This window comes from Hemitrygon akajei, chromosome 22 (assembly GCF_048418815.1).
Source record: "Hemitrygon akajei chromosome 22, sHemAka1.3, whole genome shotgun sequence".
Taxonomy (NCBI): Eukaryota; Metazoa; Chordata; class Chondrichthyes; order Myliobatiformes; family Dasyatidae; genus Hemitrygon; species Hemitrygon akajei.
Window position 1 is genome coordinate 4,160,016 of NC_133145.1, and position 16,746 is coordinate 4,176,761.

A 16,746-nucleotide genomic window follows, 5' to 3' on the forward strand; every position below is an offset into this window, starting at 1 on the left:
ATCTCCCAACTCATCCCAACCATAATCCCCACATCTCAGACTTCATCCCAAGCATAATCCCCACATCTCACAGTTCACCCCAAACATAATCCCCAGATCTCACAGCAATCCCAACCATAATCCCCACATCTCACTGTTCACCCCAACCATAATCCCCACATCTCACAGTTCATGCCAACCATAATCCACATATCTCACAGTTCACCGCAACCATATTCCCCACATCTCACAGTTCATCCCAACCATAATCCCCACATCTCACAGCTCATCTCAACCATAATCCCCACATCTCACTGTTCAACCCAACCATAATCCCCACATCTCAGATCTCACCCCACCCATAATCCCCACATCTCACAGTTCACCCCAACTATGACTCCCACATCTCACAGTTCACCCCAACCATAATCCCCACATCTCACAGTTCACCCCAACCATAATCCCCACATCTCACAGTTCACCCCAACCATAATCCCCACATCTCACATTTCACCCCAACCATAATCCCCACATCCCACAGCTCATCCCAACCATAATCGCCACATTTCACAGTTCACCCCAACCATAATCCCCACATCTCACAGCTCACCCCAACCATAATCCCCATATCTCGGAGCTCAGCCCAACCATAATCACCACATCTCACAGCTCACCCCAACCATAATCCCGACATCTAACAGTGCACCCCAACCATAATCCCCACATCTCACAGTTCACCCCAACCATAATCCCCACATCTCACAGTTCACGCCAACCATAATCCCCACATCTCACAGTTCACCCCAACCATAACACCCACATCTCACATTTCACCGCAACCATAATCCCCACATCTCACAGCTCATCCCAACCATAATCCCCGCATCTCACAGTTGACCCCAACCATAATCCCCACATCTCACAGTTCACCCCAACCATAATCCCCACATCTCACATCTCTCCCCAACCATTATCCCCACATCACACATCTCATCCCAAACATAGTCCCACATCTCACAGCTCATCCCAACCACAATCCCCACATATCACAGTGCACCCCAACCATAATCCCCACATCTCGCAGTTCACCCCAAACATAATCCCCAGATCTCACAGCAATCCCAACCATAATCCCCACATCTCACAGTTCACCCCAACTATAACCCCCACATCTCACAGCTCTTCTCAACCATAATCCCCACATCTCACAGCTCATCCCAACCATAATCCCCACATCTCACAGTGCACCCCAACCATAATCCCCACATCTCACAGCTCACCCCAACCATAATCCCCATATCTCGGAGCTCACCCCAACCATAATCCCCACATCTCACAGCTCACCCCAACCAGAATCCCCATATCTCGGAGCCCAGCCCAACCATAATCACCACATCTCACAGCTCACCCCAACCATAATCCCGACATCTAACAGTGCACCCCAACCATAATCCCCACATCTCACAGTTCACCCCAACCATGACTCCCACATCTCACAGTACACCCAACCATAATCCCAACATCTCACAGTTCACCCCAACCATAATCCCCACATCTCACATTTCACCCCAACCATAATCCCCACATCTCACAGCTCATCCCAACCATAATCCCCACATCTCACAGTTCACCCCAACCATAATCCCCACATCTCACAGCTTACCCCAACCATAGTCCCCATATCTCGGTGCTCACCCCAACCATGATCACCACATCTCACAGCTCACCCCAACCATAATCCCGACATCTAACAGTGCACCCCAACCATAATCCCCACATCTCACAGTTCACCCCAACCATAATCCCCACATCTCACAGTTCACCCCAACCATAATCCCCACATCTCACATCTCACCCCAAACATTCTCCCCACATCTCACAGCTCATCCCAACCATAATCCCCACATCTCACAGTTCATCCCAACCATAATGCCCACATCTCAGACTTCATCCCAAGCATAATCCCCACATCTCACAGTTCACCCCAACCATAATCCCCACATCTCACATCTCACCTCAAACATTCTCCCCACATCTCACAGCTCATCCCAACCATAATCCCCACATCTCACAGTTCATCCCAACCATAATCCCCACGTATCACAATTAACCCCAACCATAATCCCCACATCTCCCAACTCATCCCAACCATAATCCCCACATCTCAGACTTCATCCCAAGCATAATCCCCACATCTCACAGTTCACCCCAAACATAATCCCCAGATCTCACAGCAATCCCAACCATAATCCCCACATCTCACTGTTCACCCCAACCATAATCCCCACATCTCACAGTTCATGCCAACCATAATCCACATATCTCACAGTTCACCGCAACCATATTCCCCACATCTCACAGTTCATCCCAACCATAATCCCCACATCTCACAGCTCATCTCAACCATAATCCCCACATCTCACTGTTCAACCCAACCATAATCCCCACATCTCAGATCTCACCCCACCCATAATCCCCACATCTCACAGTTCACCCCAACTATGACTCCCACATCTCACAGTTCACCCCAAACATAATCCCCAGATCTCACAGCAATCCCAACCATAATCCCCACATCTCACAGTTCACCCCAACTATAACCCCCACATCTCACAGCTCTTCTCAACCATAATCCCCACATCTCACAGCTCATCCCAACCATAATCCCCACATCTCACAGTGCACCCCAACCATAATCCCCACATCTCACAGCTCACCCCAACCATAATCCCCATATCTCGGAGCTCACCCCAACCATAATCCCCACATCTCACAGCTCACCCCAACCATAATCCCCATATCTCGGAGCCCAGCCCAACCATAATCACCACATCTCACAGCTCACCCCAACCATAATCCCGACATCTAACAGTGCACCCCAACCATAATCCCCACATCTCACAGTTCACCCCAACCATGACTCCCACATCTCACAGTTCACCCAACCATAATCCCCACATCTCACAGCTCACCCCAACCATGATCACCACATCTCACAGCTCACCCCAACCATAATCCCGACATCTAACAGTGCACCCCAACCATAATCCCCACATCTCACAGTTCACCCCAACCATAATCCCCACATCTCACAGTTCACCCCAACCATAATCCCCACATCTCACATCTCACCCCAAACATTCTCCCCACATCTCACAGCTCATCCCAACCATAATCCCCACATCTCACAGTTCATCCCAACCATAATGCCCACATCTCAGACTTCATCCCAAGCATAATCCCCACATCTCACAGTTCACCCCAACCATAATCCCCACATCTCACATCTCACCTCAAACATTCTCCCCACATCTCACAGCTCATCCCAACCATAATCCCCACATCTCACAGTTCATCCCAACCATAATCCCCACGTATCACAATTAACCCCAACCATAATCCCCACATCTCCCAACTCATCCCAACCATAATCCCCACATCTCAGACTTCATCCCAAGCATAATCCCCACATCTCACAGTTCACCCCAAACATAATCCCCAGATCTCACAGCAATCCCAACCATAATCCCCACATCTCACTGTTCACCCCAACCATAATCCCCACATCTCACAGTTCATGCCAACCATAATCCACATATCTCACAGTTCACCGCAACCATATTCCCCACATCTCACAGTTCATCCCAACCATAATCCCCACATCTCACAGCTCATCTCAACCATAATCCCCACATCTCACTGTTCAACCCAACCATAATCCCCACATCTCAGATCTCACCCCACCCATAATCCCCACATCTCACAGTTCACCCCAACTATGACTCCCACATCTCACAGTTCACCCCAACCATAATCCCCACATCTCACAGTTCACCCCAACCATAATCCCCACATCTCACAGTTCACCCCAACCATAATCCCCACATCTCACATTTCACCCCAACCATAATCCCCACATCCCACAGCTCATCCCAACCATAATCGCCACATTTCACAGTTCACCCCAACCATAATCCCCACATCTCACAGCTCACCCCAACCATAATCCCCATATCTCAGAGCTCAGCCCAACCATAATCACCACATCTCACAGCTCACCCCAACCATAATCCCGACATCTAACAGTGCACCCCAACCATAATCCCCACCTCTCACAGTTCACCCCAACCATAATCCCCACATCTCACAGTTCACGCCAACCATAATCCCCACATCTCACAGTTCACCCCAACCATAATACCCACATCTCACATTTCACCGCAACCATAATCCCCACATCTCACAGCTCATCCCAACCATAATCCCCGCATCTCACAGTTCACCCCAACCATAATCCCCACATCTCACAGCTCACCCCAACCATAATCCCCACATCTCACATCTCTCCCCAACCATTATCCCCACATCACACATCTCATCCCAAACATAGTCCCACATCTCACAGCTCATCCCAACCATAATCCCCACATCTCACAGTGCACCCCAACCATAATCCCCACATCTCGCAGTTCACCCCAAACATAATCCCCAGATCTCACAGCAATCCCAACCATAATCCCCACATCTCACAGTTCACCCCAACTATAACCCCCACATCTCACAGCTCTTCTCAACCATAATCCCCACATCTCACAGCTCATCCCAACCATAATCCCCACATCTCACAGTGCACCCCAACCATAATCCCCACATCTCACAGCTCACCCCAACCATAATCCCCATATCTCGGAGCTCACCCCAACCATAATCCCCACATCTCACAGCTCACCCCAACCATAATCCCCATATCTCGGAGCCCAGCCCAACCATAATCACCACATCTCACAGCTCACCCCAACCATAATCCCGACATCTAACAGTGCACCCCAACCATAATCCCCACATCTCACAGTTCACCCCAACCATGACTCCCACATCTCACAGTTCACCCAACCATAATCCCAACATCTCACAGTTCACCCCAACCATAATCCCCACATCTCACATTTCACCCCAACCATAATCCCCACATCTCACAGCTCATCCCAACCATAATCCCCACATCTCACAGTTCACCCCAACCATAATCCCCACATCTCACAGCTTACCCCAACCATAGTCCCCATATCTCGGTGCTCACCCCAACCATGATCACCACATCTCACAGCTCACCCCAACCATAATCCCGACATCTAACAGTGCACCCCAACCATAATCCCCACATCTCACAGTTCACCCCAACCATAATCCCCACATCTCACAGTTCACCCCAACCATAATCCCCACATCTCACAGTTCACCCCAACCATAATCCCCACATCTCACATCTCACCCCAAACATTCTCCCCACGTCTCACAATTAACCCCAACCATAATCCCCACATCTCCCAACTCATCCCAACCATAATGCCCACATCTCAGACTTCATTCCAAGCATAATCCCCACATCTCACAGTTCACCGCAAACATAATCCCCAGATCTCACAGCAATCCCAACCATAATCCCCACATCTATCGGTGCAACCCAACCATAATCCCCACATCTCACAGTTCACCCCAACCATAATCCCCACATCTCACAGTTCACCCCAACCATAATCCCCACATCTCACAGTTCACCCCAACCATGACTCCCACATCTCACAGTTCACCCAACCATAATCCCCACATCTCACAGTTCACCCCAACCATAATCCCCACATCTCACATTTCACCCCAACCATAATCCCCACATCTCACAGCTCATCCCAACCATAATCCCCACATCTCACAGTTCATCCCAACCATAATCCCCACATCTCACAGCTGACCCCAACCATAATCCCCATATCTCGGTGCTCACCCCAACCAAATCACCACATCTCACAGCTCACCCCAACCATAATCCCGACATCTAACAGTGCACCCCAACCATAATCCCCACATCTCACAGTTCATCCCAACCATAATCCCCACATCTCACAATTAACCCCAACCATAATCCCCACATCTCCCAACTCATCCCAACCATAATCCCCACATCTCACAATTAACCCAACCATAATCCCCACATCTCACAGTTCATCCCAACCATAATCCCCACGTCTCACAATTATCCCCAACCATAATCCCCACATCTCACAACTCAACCCAACCATATTCCCCACATCTCAGACTTCATCCCAAGCATAATCCCCACATCTCACAGTTCACCCCAAACATAATCCCCAGATCTCCCAGTAATCCCAACCATAATCCCCACATCTCACAGTTCACCCCAACCATAATCCCCACATCTCACAGCTCACCCCAACCATAATCCCCACATCTCACATCTCACCCCAACCATTATCCCCACATCTCACAGCTCATCCCAACCATAGTCCCACATCTCACAGTTCACCCCAACCATAATCCCCACATCTCACAACTCATCCCAACCATAATCCCCACATCTCACAACTCATCCCAACCATAATCCCCACATCTCACAGTTCATCCCAACCATAATCCCCACGTCTCACAATTAACCCCAACCATAATCCCCACATCTCAGAACTCATCCCAACCATAATCCCTACATCTCACAGTTCACCCCAACCATAATCCCTACATCTCACAGTACACCCCAAACATAATCCCCACATCTCACAGCTCATCCCAACCATAATCCCCACATCTCACAGCTCATCCCAACCATAATCCCCACATCTGACAGTTCACCCCAACCATAATCCCCACATCTCACAGCTCACCCCAACCATAACCCCACATCTCACATCTCACCCCAAACATTATCCCGACATCTCACAGCTCATCCCAACCATAGTCCCACATCTCACATTTCACCCCAACCATAATCCCCACATCTCAGAACTCATCCCAACCATAATCCCCACATCTCACAACTCATCCCAACCATAATCCCCACATCTCACAGTTCATCCCAACCATAATCCCCACGTCTCACAATTATCCCCAACCATAATCCCCACATCTCACAACTCATCCCAACCATATTCCCCACATCTCAAACTTCATCCCAAGCATAATCCCCACATCTCACAGTTCACCCCAAACATAATCCCCAGATCTCCCAGTAATCCCAACCATAATCCCCACATCTCACAGTTCACCACAACCATAACCCCCACATCTCACAGTTCACCCCAACCATAATCCCCACATCTCACAGTTCACCGCAACCATAATCCCCATATCTCGGAGCTCAGCCCAACCATAATCACCACATCTCACAGCTCACCCCAACCATAATCCCGACATCTAACAGTGCACCCCAACCATAATCCCCACATCTCACAGTTCACCCCAACCATAATCCCCACATCTCACAGTTCACGCCAACCATAATCCCCACATCTCACAGTTCACCCCAACCATAATACCCACATCTCACATTTCACCGCAACCATAATCCCCACATCTCACAGCTCATCCCAACCATAATCCCCGCATCTCACAGTTCACCCCAACCATAATCCCCACATCTCACAGCTCACCCCAACCATAATCCCCACATCTCACATCTCTCCCCAACCATTATCCCCACATCACACATCTCATCCCAAACATAGTCCCACATCTCACAGCTCATCCCAACCATAATCCCCACATCTCACAGTGCACCCCAACCATAATCCCCACATCTCGCAGTTCACCCCAAACATAATCCCCAGATCTCACAGCAATCCCAACCATAATCCCCACATCTCACAGTTCACCCCAACTATAACCCCCACATCTCACAGCTCTTCTCAACCATAATCCCCACATCTCACAGCTCATCCCAACCATAATCCCCACATCTCACAGTGCACCCCAACCATAATCCCCACATCTCACAGCTCACCCCAACCATAATCCCCATATCTCGGAGCTCACCCCAACCATAATCCCCACATCTCACAGCTCACCCCAACCATAATCCCCATATCTCGGAGCCCAGCCCAACCATAATCACCACATCTCACAGCTCACCCCAACCATAATCCCGACATCTAACAGTGCACCCCAACCATAATCCCCACATCTCACAGTTCACCCCAACCATGACTCCCACATCTCACAGTTCACCCAACCATAATCCCAACATCTCACAGCTCATCCCAACCATAATCCCCACATCTCACAGTTCACCCCAACCATAATCCCCACATCTCACAGCTTACCCCAACCATAGTCCCCATATCTCGGTGCTCACCCCAACCATGATCACCACATCTCACAGCTCACCCCAACCATAATCCCGACATCTAACAGTGCACCCCAACCATAATCCCCACATCTCACAGTTCACCCCAACCATAATCCCCACATCTCACAGTTCACCCCAACCATAATCCCCACATCTCACAGTTCACCCCAACCATAATCCCCACATCTCACATCTCACCCCAAACATTCTCCCCACGTCTCACAATTAACCCCAACCATAATCCCCACATCTCCCAACTCATCCCAACCATAATGCCCACATCTCAGACTTCATCCCAAGCATAATCCCCACATCTCACAGTTCACCGCAAACATAATCCCCAGATCTCACAGCAATCCCAACCATAATCCCCACATCTATCGGTGCCAGCCAACCATAATCCCCACATCTCACAGTTCACCCCAACCATAATCCCCACATCTCACAGTTCACCCCAACCATAATCCCCACATCTCACAGTTCACCCCAACCATGACTCCCACATCTCACAGTTCACCCAACCATAATCCCCACATCTCACAGTTCACCCCAACCATAATCCCCACATCTCACATTTCACCCCAACCATAATCCCCACATCTCACAGCTCATCCCAACCATAATCCCCACATCTCACAGTTCACCCCAACCATAATCCCCACATCTCACAGCTGACCCCAACCATAATCCCCATATCTCGGTGCTCACCCCAACCAAATCACCACATCTCACAGCTCACCCCAACCATAATCCCGACATCTAACAGTGCACCCCAACCATAATCCCCACATCTCACAGTTCATCCCAACCATAATCCCCACATCTCACAATTAACCCCAACCATAATCCCCACATCTCCCAACTCATCCCAACCATAATCCCCACATCTCACAATTAACCCAACCATAATCCCCACATCTCTCAGTTCATCCCAACCATAATCCCCACGTCTCACAATTATCCCCAACCATAATCCCCACATCTCACAACTCATCCCAACCATATTCCCCACATCTCAGACTTCATCCCAAGCATAATCCCCACATCTCACAGTTCACCCCAAACATAATCCCCAGATCTCCCAGTAATCCCAACCATAATCCCCACATCTCACAGTTCACCCCAACCATAATCCCCACATCTCACAGCTCACCCCAACCATAATCCCCACATCTCACATCTCACCCCAACCATTATCCCCACATCTCACAGCTCATCCCAACCATAGTCCCACATCTCACAGTTCACCCCAACCATAATCCCCACATCTCACAACTCATCCCAACCATAATCCCCACATCTCACAACTCATCCCAACCATAATCCCCACATCTCACAGTTCATCCCAACCATAATCCCCACGTCTCACAATTAACCCCAACCATAATCCCCACATCTCAGAACTCATCCGAACCATAATCCCTACATCTCACAGTTCACCCCAACCATAATCCCTACATCTCACAGTACACCCCAAACATAATCCCCACATCTCACAGCTCATCCCAACCATAATCCCCACATCTCACAGCTCATCCCAACCATAATCCCCACATCTCACAGTTCACCCCAACCATAATCCCCACATCTCACAGCTCACCCCAACCATAACCCCACATCTCACATCTCACCCCAAACATTATCCCGACATCTCACAGCTCATCCCAACCATAGTCCCACATCTCACATTTCACCCCAACCATAATCCCCACATCTCAGAGCTCATCCCAACCATAATCCCCACATCTCACAACTCATACCAACCATAATCCCCACATCTCACAGTTCATCCCAACCATAATCCCCACGTCTCACAATTATCCCCAACCATAATCCCCACATCTCACAACTCATCCCAACCATATTCCCCACATCTCAAACTTCATCCCAAGCATAATCCCCACATCTCACAGTTCACCCCAAACATAATCCCCAGATCTCCCAGTAATCCCAACCATAATCCCCACATCTCACAGTTCACCACAACCATAACCCCCACATCTCACAGTTCACCCCAACCATAATCCCCACATCTCACAGTTCACCGCAACCATATTCCCCACATCTCACAGTTCATCCCAACCATAATCCCCACATCTCACAGCTCATCTCAACCATAATCCCCACATCTCACTGTTCAACCCAACCATAATCCCCACATCTCAGATCTCACCCCACCCATAATCCCCACATCTCACAGCTCACGCCAACCATAATCCGCACATCTAACAGTGCACCCCAAACATAATCCCCACATCTCACAGTTCACCCCAACCATGACTCCCACATCTCACAGTTCACCCAACCATAATCCCAACATCTCACAGTTCACCCCAACCATAATCCCCACATCTCACATTTCACCCCAACCATAATCCCCACATCTCACAGCTCATCCCAACCATAATCCCCACATCTCACAGTTCACCCCAACCATAATCCCCACATCTCACAGTTCACCCCAACCATAATCCCCACATCTCACAGTTCACCCCAACCATAATCCCCACATCTCACATCTCACCTCAAACATTCTCCCCACATCTCACAGCTCATCCCAACCATAATCCCCACATCTCACAGTTCATCCCAACCATAATCCCCACGTATCACAATTAACCCCAACCATAATCCCCACATCTCCCAACTCATCCCAACCATAATCCCCACATCTCAGACTTCATCCCAAGCATAATCCCCACATCTCACAGTTCACCCCAAACATAATCCCCAGATCTCACAGCAATCCCAACCATAATCCCCACATCTCACTGTTCACCCCAACCATAATCCCCACATCTCACAGTTCATGCCAACCATAATCCACATATCTCACAGTTCACCGCAACCATATTCCCCACATCTCACAGTTCATCCCAACCATAATCCCCACATCTCACAGCTCATCTCAACCATAATCCCCACATCTCACTGTTCAACCCAACCATAATCCCCACATCTCAGATCTCACCCCACCCATAATCCCCACATCTCACAGTTCACCCCAACTATGACTCCCACATCTCACAGTTCACCCCAACCATAATCCCCACATCTCACAGTTCACCCCAACCATAATCCCCACATCTCACAGTTCACCCCAACCATAATCCCCACATCTCACATTTCACCCCAACCATAATCCCCACATCCCACAGCTCATCCCAACCATAATCGCCACATTTCACAGTTCCCCCCAACCATAATCCCCACATCTCACAGCTCACCCCAACCATAATCCCCATATCTCGGAGCTCAGCCCAACCATAATCACCACATCTCACAGCTCACCCCAACCATAATCCCGACATCTAACAGTGCACCCCAACCATAATCCCCACATCTCACAGTTCACCCCAACCATAATCCCCACATCTCACAGTTCACGCCAACCATAATCCCCACATCTCACAGTTCACCCCAACCATAATACCCACATCTCACATTTCACCGCAACCATAATCCCCACATCTCACAGCTCATCCCAACCATAATCCCCGCATCTCACAGTTCACCCCAACCATAATCCCCACATCTCACAGCTCACCCCAACCATAATCCCCACATCTCACATCTCTCCCCAACCATTATCCCCACATCACACATCTCATCCCAAACATAGTCCCACATCTCACAGCTCATCCCAACCATAATCCCCACATCTCACAGTGCACCCCAACCATAATCCCCACATCTCGCAGTTCACCCCAAACATAATCCCCAGATCTCACAGCAATCCCAACCATAATCCCCACATCTCACAGTTCACCCCAACTATAACCCCCACATCTCACAGCTCTTCTCAACCATAATCCCCATATCTCGGAGCTCACCCCAACCATAATCCCCACATCTCACAGCTCACCCCAACCATAATCCCCATATCTCGGAGCCCAGCCCAACCATAATCACCACATCTCACAGCTCACCCCAACCATAATCCCGACATCTAACAGTGCACCCCAACCATAATCCCCACATCTCACAGTTCACCCCAACCATGACTCCCACATCTCACAGTTCACCCAACCATAATCCCAACATCTCACAGTTCACCCCAACCATAATCCCCACATCTCACATTTCACCCCAACCATAATCCCCACATCTCACAGCTCATCCCAACCATAATCCCCACATCTCACAGTTCACCCCAACCATAATCCCCACATCTCACAGCTTACCCCAACCATAGTCCCCATATCTCGGTGCTCACCCCAACCATGATCACCACATCTCACAGCTCACCCCAACCATAATCCCGACATCTAACAGTGCACCCCAACCATAATCCCCACATCTCACAGTTCACCCCAACCATAATCCCCACATCTCACAGTTCACCCCAACCATAATCCCCACATCTCACATCTCACCCCAAACATTCTCCCCACATCTCACAGCTCATCCCAACCATAATCCCCACATCTCACAGTTCATCCCAACCATAATCCCCACGTCTCACAATTAACCCCAACCATAATCCCCACATCTCCCAACTCATCCCAACCATAATGCCCACATCTCAGACTTCAACCCAAGCATAATCCCCACATCTCACAGTTCACCGCAAACATAATCCCCAGATCTCACAGCAATCCCAACCATAATCCCCACATCTATCGGTGCAACCCAACCATAATCCCCACATCTCACAGTTCACCCCAACCATAATCCCCACATCTCACAGTTCACCCCAACCATAATCCCCACATCTCACAGTTCACCCCAACCATGACTCCCACATCTCACAGTTCACCCAACCATAATCCCCACATCTCACAGTTCACCACAACCATAATCCCCACATCTCACATTTCACCCCAACCATAATCCCCACATCTCACAGCTCATCCCAACCATAATCCCCACATCTCACAGTTCACCCCAACCATAATCCCCACATCTCACAGCTGACCCCAACCATAATCCCCATATCTCGGTGCTCACCCCAACCAAATCACCACATCTCACAGCTCACCCCAACCATAATCCCGACATCTAACAGTGCACCCCAACCATAATCCCCACATCTCACAGTTCATCCCAACCATAATCCCCACATCTCACAATTAACCCCAACCATAATCCCCACATCTCCCAACTCATCCCAACCATAATCCCCACATCTCAGACTTCATCCCAAGCATAATCCCCACATCTCACAGTTCACCCCAAACATAATCCCCAGATCTCACAGCAATCCCAACCATAATCCCCACATCTATCGGTGCAACCCAACCATAATCCCCACATCTCACAGTTCACCCCAACCATAATCCCCACATCTCACAGTTCACCCCAACCATAATCCCCACATCTCACAGTTCACCCCAACCATGACTCCCACATCTCACAGTTCACCCAACCATAATCCCCACATCTCACAGTTCACCCCAACCTTAATCCCCACATCTCACATTTCACCCCAACCATAATCCCCACATCTCACAGCTCATCCCAACCATAATCCCCACATCTCACAGTTCACCCCAACCATAATCCCCACATCTCACAGCTGACCCCAACCATAATCCCCATATCTCGGTGCTCACCCCAACCAAATCACCACATCTCACAGCTCACCCCAACCATAATCCCGACATCTAACAGTGCACCCCAACCATAATCCCCACATCTCACAGTTCACCCCAACCATAATCCCCACATCTCACAGTTCACCCCAACCATAATCCCCACATCTCACAGTTCATCCCAACCATAATCCCCACGTATCACAATTAACCCCAACCATAATCCCCACATCTCCCAACTCATCCCAACCATAATCCCCACATCTCAGACTTCATCCCAAGCATAATCCCCACATCTCACAGTTCACCCCAAACATAATCCCCAGATCTCACAGCAATCCCAACCATAATCCCCACATCTATCGGTGCAACCCAACCATAATCCCCACATCTCACTGTTCACCCCAACCATAATCCCCACATCTCACAGTTCACCCCAACCATAATCCCCACATCTCACAGTTCACCGCAACCATATTCCCCACATCTCACAGTTCATCCCAACCATAATCCCCACATCTCACAGCTCATCCCAACCATAATCCCCACATCTCACAGTTCACCCCAACCATAATCCCCACATCTCACAGCTCACCCCAACCATAATCCCCACATCTCACATCTCTCCCCAACCATTATCCCCACATCACACATCTCATCCCAACCATAGTCCCACATCTCACAGCTCATCCCAACCATAATCCCCACATCTCACAGTGCACCCCAACCATAATCCCCACATCTCGCAGTTCACCCCAAACATAATCCCCAGATCTCACAGCAATCCCAACCATAATCCCCACATCTCACAGTTCACCCCAACTATAACCCCCAGATCTCACAGTTCACCCCAACCATAATCCCCACATCTCTCAGTTCACCGCAACCATATTCCCCACATCTCACAGCTCTTCTCAACCATAATCCCCACATCTCACAGCTCATCCCAACCATAATCCCCACATCTCACAGTGCACCCCAACCATAATCCCCAAATCTCACAGCTCACCCCAACCATAATCCCCATATCTCGGAGCTCACCCCAACCATAATCACCACATCTCACAACTCACCCCAACCATAATCCCCACATCTAACAGTGCACCCCAACCATAACCCCCACATCTCACAGTTCACCCCAACCATAATCCCCACATCTAACAGTGCACCCCAACCATAATCCCCACATCTCACATCTCACCCCAAACATTATCCCCACATCTCACAGCTCTTCCCAACCATAATCCCCACATCTCACAGTTCATCCCAACCATAATCCCCACGTCTCACAATTAACCCCAACCATAATCCCCACATCTCCCAACTCATCCCAACCATATTCCCCACATCTCAGACTTCATCCCAAGCATAATCCCCACATCTCACAGTTCACCCCAAACATAATCCCCAGATCTCCCAGTAATCCCAACCATAATCCCCACATCTCACAGTTCACCCCAACCATAACCCCCACATCTCACAGTTCACCCCAACCATAATCCCCACATCTCACAGTTAAACGCAACCATATTCCCCACATCTCAAAGTTCATCCCAACCATAATCCCCACATCTCACAGTTCACCCCAACCATAATCCCCACATCTCACATCTCACCCCAAACATTCTCCCCACATCTCACAGCTCATCCCAACCATAATCCCCACATCTCACAGTTCATCCCAACCATAATCCCCACGTCTCACAATTAACCCCAACCATAATCCCCACATCTCCCAACTCATCCCAACCATAATGCCCACATCTCAGACTTCATCCCAAGCATAATCCCCACATCTCACAGTTCACCGCAAACATAATCCCCAGATCTCACAGCAATCCCAACCATAATCCCCACATCTATCGGTGCAACCCAACCATAATCCCCACATCTCACAGTTCACCCCAACCATAATCCCCACATCTCACAGTTCACCCCAACCATAATCCCCACATCTCACAGTTCACCCCAACCATGACTCCCACATCTCACAGTTCACCCAACCATAATCCCCACATCTCACAGTTCACCCCAACCATAATCCCCACATCTCACATTTCACCCCAACCATAATCCCCACATCTCACAGCTCATCCCAACCATAATCCCCACATCTCACAGTTCACCCCAACCATAATCCCCACATCTCACAGCTGACCCCAACCATAATCCCCATATCTCGGTGCTCACCCCAACCAAATCACCACATCTCACAGCTCACCCCAACCATAATCCCGACATCTAACAGTGCACCCCAACCATAATCCCCACATCTCACAGTTCATCCCAACCATAATCCCCACATCTCACAATTAACCCCAACCATAATCCCCACATCTCCCAACTCATCCCAACCATAATCCCCACATCTCAGACTTCATCCCAAGCATAATCCCCACATCTCACAGTTCACCCCAAACATAATCCCCAGATCTCACAGCAATCCCAACCATAATCCCCACATCTATCGGTGCAACCCAACCATAATCCCCACATCTCACAGTTCACCCCAACCATAATCCCCACATCTCACAGTTCACCCCAACCATAATCCCCACATCTCACAGTTCACCCCAACCATGACTCCCACATCTCACAGTTCACCCAACCATAATCCCCACATCTCACAGTTCACCCCAACCTTAATCCCCACATCTCACATTTCACCCCAACCATAATCCCCACATCTCACAGCTCATCCCAACCATAATCCCCACATCTCACAGTTCACCCCAACCATAATCCCCACATCTCACAGCTGACCCCAACCATAATCCCCATATCTCGGTGCTCACCCCAACCAAATCACCACATCTCACAGCTCACCCCAACCATAATCCCGACATCTAACAGTGCACCCCAACCATAATCCCCACATCTCACAGTTCACCCCAACCATAATCCCCACATCTCACAGTTCACCCCAACCATAATCCCCACATCTCACAGTTCACCCCAACCATAATCCCCACATCTCACATCTCACCCCAAACATTCTCCCCACATCTCACAGCTCATCCCAACCATAATCCCCACATCTCACAGTTCATCCCAACCATAATCCCCACGTATCACAATTAACCCCAACCATAATCCCCA